The sequence below is a fragment of the Miscanthus floridulus genome, chromosome 14 (assembly GCF_019320115.1).
Source record: "Miscanthus floridulus cultivar M001 chromosome 14, ASM1932011v1, whole genome shotgun sequence".
In the NCBI taxonomy this organism is placed as follows: domain Eukaryota; kingdom Viridiplantae; phylum Streptophyta; class Magnoliopsida; order Poales; family Poaceae; genus Miscanthus; species Miscanthus floridulus.
The window spans coordinates 59,093,320-59,105,417 of NC_089593.1; the positions used below are offsets into that span (position 1 = coordinate 59,093,320).

Here is a 12,098-nt window from a genome sequence, read left to right on the forward strand (position 1 = left end):
GATCATGGGCATGGTGGCCTCCAAGGGGGTGCCTAAGGCAGGCTAGGGCTTGTTGCGGATGGTGGGGATGGGCGATGGATCCCTCGGATCCTCGCCTACGGTTGTGACAGCGGGAAAGGCGAAAAAGCAGGAAGGGGAGCGGGAAGGGGATGACGGGTGGGTCTAGCTAGCCCACTCATCAGTCTCTGTGCAAGAGGAAGGGAGTGCGGTGCGGGCGTGTTTGGCTTTTAGTGGCGTAAAAGGAGGGGTACACCACTGGTGCTATGAGCTCGTGTGGAGGGAGTGAGCGGGGATGTGTAGGCTTGGGCCGGTGCATGCAGGAGAGAAGGGAGTGAGGGGTGGGGCGGGCCAGCTCGTGCTTGTCCATAGGCGTGCGTGGAGGGGTGGCAGTTGGCTGGGCCAGGCTGCTAGTTCAGTTCTTTTCCCTTCTCTATTTTCATATCTATTTCTATTTTCTATTTCTTTCTCCCCAAGTCTACACTTGTATACATGTATACACTACTACGGTAGGTCCACTAGGTCAACCATAGGTGGTTTGCCATACTAGGGTATCAACCACACACACAAGACGTCTTAATTTATAAGGTTGATTAACTATTTATTAATCAAGCATAAGAACCAAAAAGAGGCAAATCACACATTCATGATTAATGCAAATGCTCTAGTTAGGGTGCACCTAGTGCATCTTGGGTTGGCTTCCTAGTATGATTAGTCACCACGCAAGGTTTTAGAAAAAGTTTTTTAAAGTTGGGATTTTTGGCTTTCAGGATTTTCAAGGTTGTTACACTAGGACTCTGTTGCGAAGAACTTTAAGAGTTCATCTAGGACTTATGCTAGCATAGTAATCATCAAGATGTGTACCTCATGCTCCATTGCTAATCTAAGGTCCATTTTGAGGTGTTGAGATAAGACGATTGAGGCACGAGCATTTCTCATTGCCTGGAGAGCGAGGCAGAGGTGTGAGTGTGGGAGAAGGGTGATAATGGATCAGTTGACTTGGGATGATGTATAAGAATGATAGTAGGAACCTATATTCTCTTGTGAATTCAGGGCTAGGAGAAGATGCTTTGGTGGATGGAGCACCATTCTTTACTCATTATTATTTGTCGCATATTAGGATGTAACACCATTCTTTACCACTTAAAACTCATAGATGCTCTAACTATGGTCTACACGCTTCTGGTGGCATGCATGATGAACTTGCAGGATTGTTGGAAATAGTAAAAGGTCATGGACGCACTCAAGGATGCCTGTGGTTGTGGACATCATCAATTTTCGCTGCTATGCTTCATTAGACATTTTTTTCCTGGCTTTTGAATCAATCCCCGTGGGTCTAATCTCATAGTTTGTAGTAGCCTATTCTCCAAATGTACTTGGATTTATGTAATAAAATGATTTTTAACACTTTGTATGGATATGAAATTTGTTGAAAATGAGAATGAGCACGATAGCTTTTAATCCTCGACTATCGATCACCATATTGTTGATATTTCTATTAAGAGGATCATTGTTCATTTCACCTAAACCCCATTAGTAATACTAGACATGGACAAAGAGTAGCTAGAGATGTATGATGAAAATATGATCATAAGCAATGCTTAATGGTTTAATGATTCAAGTGCTTCATTGCAATTATAAAATAGAGCGTGACAAGTGAGTAATGCTAGTCACGTGCATGATATATGACGATTGTGTTGTTCAACAATGATTTTAAGATTTCACCATGAAGCACTAGTGCCCAAGCTCTGTCACATGACGAACCCAAAATTTCTTCAAAGCTAGACACTGTTTAGTGATGAAAGGTAGGAATTGTGTCAAGAAAAAGTCATGGACGTGAGCATTTCTAATAGTGGATCTAATAACTAACATTCACTACCCCAGATCAAGACATCACTGTCGGTTCAAAATCCCCCTTCACTGTCGGATTTTGAACCAGCAGTGGCATACCAGTAGTGAGTGGGGTTCACATCACTGCCGGTACTCAGACCCACTAGTAATGTGCAGGCAACACTGTCGGTTCCTGGCACCAACCAGCAGTGTTAGTTGAGCCAACATTGTCGCCTTGTGGCTCAAGCCGACAATGATGCTCAAGCAAACACTGCCGGCTTGTGGGACGAGCCGAAAGTGATGCTCAAGCCAACACTGCTAGCTCGTGGCTCAAGCCGACAGTGATTCTCAAGCCAACACTGCTGGCTTGTGGCTTGAGCCGGTAGTGATGCTCAAGCCAACACTACCGGCTTGAGCTTTGAACTAGCAGTGTTGCTCAAGACATCACTGCCTGCTTGACATGCAAACCGGCAGTGATATCTTTTTTCCATTTTATTGTTTTATATAATTTATTTTTTATTTTTTTGGTGGATTCGAATTTCGCTTTATATTCGCTTCGAAGACGACAGGTCCATCAACATTAAACATTACAAATATTATGGTAATAGTTCAAATGTACTTATGAAACTCTCGATCCCTTGCAATACAATAGTGTAGCGAGCTGCTCTGGCCCATACTACGCCTTGTACTTCACGGACCGTGCAATGGAGAATGTTCCTTTTTTCCAAGCACTCCGATACGACGAAGGCTGCTAGCTCCGATGACAGTGCTATGACCTCCATTTCTAATAGTCTATTATGTTTAAATTTCTTGCGCTGTCATTCAAAAAAACCGGTTTCAAAAGGCAGAAATGTTAGAGAAATAAGTAGATCGTTTTGTTGAATTAACATATATAAATGAAATGGGGATTATACACACCAAAGCATCTACCGCCTCCGATTTTACGCCGAGGTAGCGAAGCATTGCCCACATTACATAGAACCCGCATTCATTGTTTCCCGTCGGCTGGTCTAGGGTCTCCAATTGCATTAGTGCAACCTGGAATGGGACCTTCTTCCCACCAACCATTCTTGCCTGGACACTGTACCACATTATAAAGGGTGAAAAAGGGGCAACATTAGAATATGCTATGTGCAATTAGAAAATAATGTGTTATTAGGTTCGCTTATGCATTAAGCACTTCGACTAGGGGATCGAGCAAAGAAAGTGGCTTTTTCTTCGAGTCCCACACCTTGATATGATTTCTTTTAATATCAACAACAATGAAGACAAAATAGTTGCTGCAATCACAAAACCCTAGTTAACAAATAATCATAACTACAAAAAACAAGCATAAAAATAAGAGCAGAGAACACATACTCGCAATTGTAGGCTAGAAGTATTTTGGTTTTATTACTCATCTTAAAATTTTTGATAATGGCAGTCGGTGTCTCCGTCAGATCATCCACTTTATTTTCATGCATGCCTCCGCATGTTCTCTCATTAACTAGCTTGGGTTCTAGGAAAGACATATGAGCGTACTTTGTTTTGAAGTAATGTTTTGCTACACACCTGCATAATTCATAGGGAATGTGCAGTTGTTAACTATTTGTGTATCGAGAGAGAAGTTAATTATAATATCATGCGAGTAGGGTACTTACATAGTCCACATCATCAACATTTGTGGATCGAGATTGCATCTCTTGAATAGCTGAAACAAGTGATCCCAACCGACAAAGTGCTTCTCTTCATTAGGATAATGGAAAACATGCGGTGGACAGATAATATATTCGAAACTCGCCTGGTCCGTCTCAAGTGCTTGGTCCATGTAATAATCATGCAAGTCACACATATATGTTGTCAAATTTTTATACTCCTTGTCCACCAAGAAATTGCGTCTTTGAAAGTACATTACCGGTCTTACCGTGTCATATGCTAGTGAATCATAATAGATGTTCACGACATCATCCCTTCTTAAGCCGGGGTTGTCTTCGACAATCTTGTTTATCTTCCTTTGATCTTCATGGTGTTTTTCTTCAACTCTTAATTGATTGTGCATACTCCCTATTTGCTTATTGAATTCGGACTACACCCTCCACTTAGGCAATGAGGCAAATAGATTCTAGAATCTAACTTTGTCTTCCTTGGTGGCTACTTCTAGCTTTTGTTGGTTCATCAAGTTTGTAACGCTACCACTCATCGTCCTTTTCTTTTTTTGTTGGTCCACTTTGGGAGCATTAGCGACCAAATCCAAGGACCTTTTTTGCGACTGCGAGGATGCCTTAGATCTTGTTTTGGGCTATTGTGGAGGAGGAGGAGGAGAATTATGTCTTCTCAGGGGTGATGGCAAGGAACCAGGGAAGATAGTGTGATCTTATCTATTGGGAGATGGTGAGTGATCATCTCTGGGCGGCAAAGATTCGTCATCGTCCTCATCATCATCCGAGGACAACTGGTGATCAAGTTTAATGAAGAGCTTGCGCTAGGCCACATGAGCGCCCTTGTTCAAAACAAGGCGTTGCCTATCTTCCTGTGCGGGGTAATCAATGTGCATCTTGTTATACTTCTTGTCAAGTATAGTTTCAAAGCTGATGTGGGCATACCCCGTTGGATTGGGTAGACATTAATGGCCCCATCTCCCGTAGGCTAGGCCTAGCCGACCGCCACCTTGTCAGTTGTCCATTACTGACAGATGTATAGCCTGACATTGATAGGTTCGGTGATGCTGTCCACCAAATGAGGCACATTCGCCTCTTCATCATCGAGCAGTGTCAATCTACAGCTGATGCGACCCCTGAACTATGGACTAAAGCTAGTAGGAAGAGGTTCTTATGGTACTACTTCTGATCCCGTGGATTCTATAAGTACATTGACTTTTTCTTGAACCCTTTCATCAATCCATTTTTCAAATTTGTCTTCCATCTGTTTTAGAACCCTCATATACTCTACCTCTTATGCCGCTCTACCCCTCGAGCGGCTCCGATAAGTGGAAGATTCTTCCTCGAATGCTATTTTTCAAGGAACAAGACTAGCTCCTCTAGTGCGACTAGGGTGCTCCATGTTTTCGAGTGCTTGGGCGAGCACGTCATTCTCCCTATTAGTACTGTGGGTCCCTTTCCTCACCTCATGATTTACCTCGGAGATCCTCTAGAAGAGGCCGCTCATGGCTAGATTTGTGGAGCTAAAGCACCTGTCCGGGCCATGGTGTAACCCCTCACATACAAAAATATATCGATCTGGGCTCCCAATTGGTAGTCTTAGGCTCAATGCCAAGGCATTCCACCTCCTCAAGTTCCCTTTCAAATGCATCCATCTTACTGGCTTAGCCACGAGAGCTGAGTTTATGAGGATTTGTCACTTTAAGCGAGTTCTCCTTATTCTTCCTGCTCAGTTCCAAGTACTCCTCGGATTGCCTATATTGCTTGAATTCCTTTCAGAAGTCCTTCTGCTTGGTGTACTCTATACCATCCCAATTGGGCTCTTTATCCTCGAGGATAAATTTCTTGTATAGTGTCCCCTTAAAAGTCTTAAAGCATGTCCCCATGATTTCTGCTATTTTTTACTTGCTCCATGTCATAGTCCTGTGGGAAAGTGAAATACTGTGGGATCCATTTCTCCCATATGTCATCCTTCTCACTTTTGGGAACCCTCCATAGGTCATCATCTTTCCCAATCCACTTCCTGTACTTAATCGGGATGTAGTCCCTTACAAGTGCCCTGATGACAGTCTTGTATTTGGGCTTAGCTTTTTTAGGTGCGAGCAACTCACCGACTTGGTCAAACTCAGTGATGTGCCAGTGTGCATTCCTACCAGTAGGAAGCTATGACACGCCTCGCTTGGTTCTAGCCTTGTTGCTACCCGAACCATCTGGCTGCTCGGTCAGCTCAACCTCCTACTAGAGACACCAAGTAAGCTAATAGACACTCAATTAATTATCATGTGTGGCTACCTAATCACATGATACCTAAGTTACATGTTCATCTTGGTCATCTTGATCCAACTCGAGAAGAGTGGTAGGGGTCCATGGTACCTCGTTCTCACCATCCTGATTGTTACCACCATGTTTTGTCGGATCATGCTGCACTCCCATCCCACCGATATCAGCCGCTTCTTGTTGCCTATCAGTTCTTGGGTGACGGGTTAATGGGCGATGACAAGTCATGGTTGTGACATGATCGTGGTCAGTTTTGGCTATATACAACTACTAGTAGCATTTGTGCATATATATATTACCCAACTAATAGAGATTTAATGCAAAGTCTAATAATAAGTCCACAAACAGTTCATGTACAACAAATGCATTGTTTGATTAGCTCCATACAACAAAGTCCACCTACTGTTCTACAAAACAAGGCCTACATCAACTTCCAAATAAGAAAAGCAATGACCATAGCCATAGATAAAAGCATGTAATCTTTCCAAGACCAAGGAGCAATTCTCCTAATCTTCATATCTCTGGCGGGTGGCTCCTCTTCAATATCCACTGCCGGTAGATGGCCATGGTTTGCACTCATTGGACCATAGTAGGCGCTCAAAGCTTTTGCTTTTGTGTTGTATTTTTTGTAACAATTACCTAGGTATCGATTGACTTGAGCATAGCAATCTTCCTAGGTAAGGTAGATCCCAGGCATCCGACCAACATGCACTATATACCATGCCATGGTTGCCTATACATGTAACCATATTATGTTGGTAGTGTTATGCCATTCAAACATGTTGTAGACTAAGTTTAGTGTATCGAGCAAAGTTGTAGACTATATTCAAATATTCAAACTTCAATTTGCAACACATTTAGCTAGGCTTCATCCCATGCATATTGGACATGAAAGTATTATGGTAATTGGCAATACATATAAGACATAAGAAAACAAATATGAAGAGGCCATGTTCGACTGTCTTCTAGTGAATCAGCTTGTAAGTGACCTATGTTAAATATTTTTCTCTAGACTACTTTGTGCATTCCTTTTCTAATACCTTTGCATTGAAAATAATACGTGTATAGGTGATGCCATGCTATGTTAATTAGCTATTTATCAGGAACATTAATTAATTTGTTAGCAATTTTTGGAAGATTCTACAACCTAGCAAATTAGCAATTCATGAATACACATAGTAGAGCCCATCCAAATGGTAGACAGTAACAGTATGTAGAGCACAGTGAAGTGGGTTAGCGTCATTTCCCTCATGGAGAAGAGCCTGTCCGAAGTGATGGTGACCATGGTCTTCTCGCATCGAGGAAGACGAGGGCACAGGCGGTGGCGGTGCTCTGGCGGCATCGAGGAAGATGAGGCCGCTAGCGTGCCAGGGATGGCGTTGGACGTTGAAGAAGAGGATGGAACAATGGCTATAGATGGCAGCGCCGGTGGCGATGCAGCTCTGTCGGCGTGGAGGAAGACGACGGCGTCGGGCATTGAAGAAGAGGATGGCGCGATGGGTATGGATGGCGGCATCGGTGGCGGTGGAGCTCTGTCAGCGTCGAGGAAGATGATGGCATGAGCATGGCTAGGACGGTAGTGATGGTTAGCAACAAACTGTCGAACACCTAAGGGGCGTAGTGAGGGAGACGCTCACTGTGTAGCGTGGTGACGCCGCTGTCCGCGCGCTCCTTCAAATCCAAGCTGTGGGAGGGGTGGGAGGGGGTGTGGAGGACTGGGGGTGGGGGAGGTAGGCGTGGAGGACCGTGGGGTGGGGGACGCCGGCATGGACCACCACAGGGTGGGGATGCCAGGATGGAGGACCACAGGGTGGGGGACGCTGGTTTGGAGGACGGCGTCATGGGTCTTCCTTGCTGGCGTGGGCCACACGGGGATGCGTGGATGTTGGCAATTAAGAAGAGGAGGGCGCTCAGGCTACGGATGGTGGCACACGGGGTGGCGGTGCTCCATCGGCTTGGAGGAAATGGATGGCGCGGGCTTCAAATGACTTTTAAAAATTTTAGCCCGCACCACCGGCTTATATACTCATGGCACATCACTGCTGGTTCTAGAGGCAAACCGATAGTGATGACATAGCATCACTGCTGGTGGCAAATCCAACCCAGCAATGATGTGCATTATCACAGATGGTTGGAGTGCAATGTTAAAAAAAAGAACCTAAGCTAATGAATTACCTATCCTAGCGTAGTGGTTAAGGCCATGCCTTCATGACCCCATGACCCGCGTTTGAATCCCAGGCGGGCCAAACTTTTTGTTTTTTATTTTAATTTTGAATCACCTAACTGCACTATGTATAAATCAATAAAAATAAAAAACTACTTCTAATGCAATTACATAACTAGTGCAGTGATCAAGGTTGTACTCTCTGGAGCCCGAGACCCAGGTTCGAACACCGAGTGGGGCAAATCTTTTTAATTTTGTTTTATTTTTGAATATAAACTAACTACACTATAACTAAATAAAAAAATAAAAAACTAAGCCTAACACAATTACTATCCTAGCACAGCGGTTAAGGCACTACACTTTGGAGCCCTAGACCCCAGTTCGTACCCCGTGTGGGGCACAACTTTTTTATTTTTAAAATAAAATATATCTATCACTGTCGGTTTTCTTTTTAAAATGAAACCAACAGTGGTAGTTGTCATCACTGTCGGTTTCTGCCCATCACTGCCTATTTTTTAAGCCGATAGTGATGATTATATATATATATATATTTTTTAAACTGAATAAATTCACGCATTTATATTCCTATTGCACCTATGTCCAAATGGCTTCAAATTTTTTTTGCAAGCATGTACATCCAAATTATGGCCCCACAAAAGATCTTACATTTTTCTGCTTATTTTCTTTATTATTATATTTTTCTTTGTGCTAAACGGGACAAAAGAGGCCCAATTACATGTTGGGCACACTAGAATTTTGCATCCACCTCGACCAAAAATTGGTCCCTAGGGCACATAAGACTCTGTGGAAAAGTTTGGCACCATTCCAGATCGTTTTGGGGTAGGCTTAGTTCAACCTCTAATTAATCGGTGACATCATGCGGAAAATTCAATTAAACAGCCGGAAGTACCAAACCATCTCAGAAAAATCCCAAACTTGGTGGTTCCTTTACTAGTGGAACGTGCAAGCCAGAGAAAAAGTTTGAGACCAATACGACACCGAAATACATATGAACCACAAAAACCTTGGGAACCTAGGTGTTTAGTCATTGTAACATGAGACGCTTCTACAAGTTTGTGAATCAGGTATGTACTGCCTATGTCCAAATGGCATCAAATTTTTTTTGCAAGCATCTACACCCAAATTATGGCCCCACACAAGATCTTAGGTTTTCTGATCATTTTATTTATTATTATATTTTTCTTTGTGCTAAACAGGACAAAAGAGGCTCAATTACATGTTGGGCATACTAGAATTTTGCATCCACCTCGACCAAAAATTGGTCCCTAGGGCACATAAGACCCTGTGGAAAAGTTTGGCACCATTCTGGATCGTTTTGGGGGTAGGCCCAGTCATAGTCGTACAAGACCCCGAGGAACTCACTGGTGGCCCTGGTCTATGTGATGCTGACATTATTCTCGTTGTCCTACAGCAGGTACCCCTGATCAGGAACTCGAAGCTCCACTACATGCCATGGATCCCGTGCCGTGCGATGATGTTCCCGCCATCAAACTCCGACGTCATCAACTCTGCCACCCTACCTCCCCTCCCATTCACACACACCTGTAGCCTCGCCATCTGTGCGGCCGTGAGCGCGACGCGCAGCGTGTACGTGTCATCGGCCATGACACGGTCCAATGTGAACCGGATCTCCCATGTCGTCATCGCGTATCGTCCGTCACCTACCTTCCTAGTGACATGCGTGAAGAACCAAACCTTGGAAGCATTGCTCTGGCCGATGGTGAAGATGGGGTCGGTGTCAGGGTAGAGGTCAACATACCTCACCCATTGCCCATACTGTCTGTACCTATCCTTGCTTAGGATGAGCCTATTGGCATATCTGGAATCCACGTCAGGGACAAAGAACTATGCGGCTGTTCGGTCGGGGATGCCGATCTCCCACACCATCAGGCCCGACCTAGGTGGCTAGAACATGAGCTTGCCGAGGTCTACGATGGACCCCTCGAAGGAGGACTCCGCCTCAACCAACGAGGGTCCTTACCACCCCCAACCACAATAGGTCTAAGGGTACACCCAAGGTCAAAGTTCGAATATGGGAAGGGGAGCAAGCATGTCTTGACGTGACCCATGGCCACGACAGGCCGTGCCTAAGAACTCACATCGCCAACAGTACCGGGCATGCTAGCGCTATGCTACCTAATCCCCATATGACTTCTGACCGGTTTGTCTGCTAACCATGTTGCGTGCTAAGAGAGAATGGAGCGCCATAACCGGCTGACACCGCCTAGGTATAGCACTAGTGGTGAATAGGGCCACAACATGGAGCCATCCCCGTTATCATCAATAGGACTGATAGGACCTGCAGAAGGGAGATGAAGGGCGCCGTGACCCTAGAGGCCTTCTTCCTCCTCGCTTTTCTCTCTCTCTCTCTCTTTCCTTCATGTAACCTACGTCTTCCCTTCAACTATAAAAGGGGAAGTAGGATGCCCCACAAAAGGGGATGGCTCAATGCCGAAAGGAACTAATTTCAACTAGACTCAACTCCATTCGTTCCTTCCATCAGAGACTTAGGACCTTCTCCCTCTCTCGCCCATTTGTAACCCCTACTACAAACAAGAGCTGATAACATGAGCAGCCTCAAACTGGACGTAGGGACATTCCAGCCGAACCAGTGTAAACCCTTGTATCCTCTTAGCACACAATCTAGGCCAGATGCGCAAACATAAATTTACTAGTCGATGGTTCGAAACACTAATAGTTGGCACACTAGGTAGGGGCCTTTTGCACGTCTCGTCATCCACAACAGGCTATGGATGGCTACCATGGCGTGAGTTGGGTCCTGGGCACGCACATGCGCTTCGAGAGCCTAGATTTCTTCATCACCATGGAGGGAGAGCTGGCACGGGCTCCCACCTCTGTCTAACTTCCTCACTCCACCTGCTTTGATGCAACCATTGAGGCCCTCAAGGAGCTATAGCTGCATGCCCTATAGACCCTTACCCCTGGGAGTGACCAACTCCTCGGCTTCGATTACGAGAGGCTGGAGTGCTAGCTCAATGCCATCCTAGGACCCCGACCATCCTAGGAGGACCTATGCTGCCTTACCTTCTTGTTCGCTAATGTCATGACGTAGCTTGCCAGAGGGGAACTATTCTTCCTAGAATTCCTCACCCGGAATGCCCTGATAGCATTCCTGTTTGGTCTATGCAACGCCGCAAGGACCATTGGTCACCTCGTGCCGTAGCGCATGCATCCGTCCCCCACGGATAACGAATTCGTGGGTTTGATAGACTATGTCGTAGAATCTTTCAATGACTTTCTCACAGGAGATTTAGGGACGATCTCAGACTCTGACTCTAGTGGGGGAAGCCATCACCCCTTGTGAGAGTGCTTCATGATAGGCACCTTTGAGGGCGTGTCAAAAGTGTCCACAAGGGGGGCTACTCCTATGAATGACCCCAACAACGATGTTGAGGGAGATGTAGGGGCCCCGCCTCACCTGAAGGTAGAGCAGCTAAGGGCATGGCACAAGGAAATCAAGGATGCGTGACTCCAGTTGGAGCAGGAGCGTGTGGAGCTTGAGCGGGAGATGTAACGCTACGGAGATGGAGGACATGCATGCACCCTCGCTTGCGACGTAAACCAGAGGATCATCGAGGATGATGGGGGCCTCCTGCACTTGGCCCGGGCAAGCTAGAACATAGCTGCCATGGCAGCTTTGCTCTGAGGGATTTCAGAGCCTTTGACACCCAAAGACCATCGAGCCCATCGTGAGATCCGCACGTTGCTTGAGCACGCAGCGGTGGGGCAAGTGGAAAGCTCGCTGTCTCGGCGACGTGAGCTTGATGCCAGTCAACGCGCATCTTTAGGATGACATGGCCGGGACATATCAGTCCACCAGGCACCGCGCAATGGCGAGGAGCTTGCCATGGTCCAAGTGCATGAGTGTCTCAGCCCCAACCGTGACGCACTAAATATCCAAGATGCCTGTTGGCATGGATGGGGGGACAAGAGAGAGGAGGTTGTGATAGAACCATCCAATTTATAAGAGCACAAGTACAATGGATGCCCGCAAGCGGTAGCACTATCATACTTGAGCCCATATAAACCTGATAGTCCGTCAAGTACCACAAAGGGTCTCAATACATCGCCAACATACAACCAACATCGTACACGATTCAACATACATGCCACATGTTACATAGAGTTCACAAATACATTGCCATACATTA

General features: G+C 45.5%; 1 pseudogene; it reads left to right on the top strand.

The window, feature by feature from the left end:
• The first annotated feature begins 9,308 nt into the window (after positions 1-9,308).
• LOC136503501 (uncharacterized) lies at positions 9,309-9,925 on the top strand (annotated as a pseudogene).
• The last annotated feature ends 2,173 nt before the right edge of the window (positions 9,926-12,098 follow it).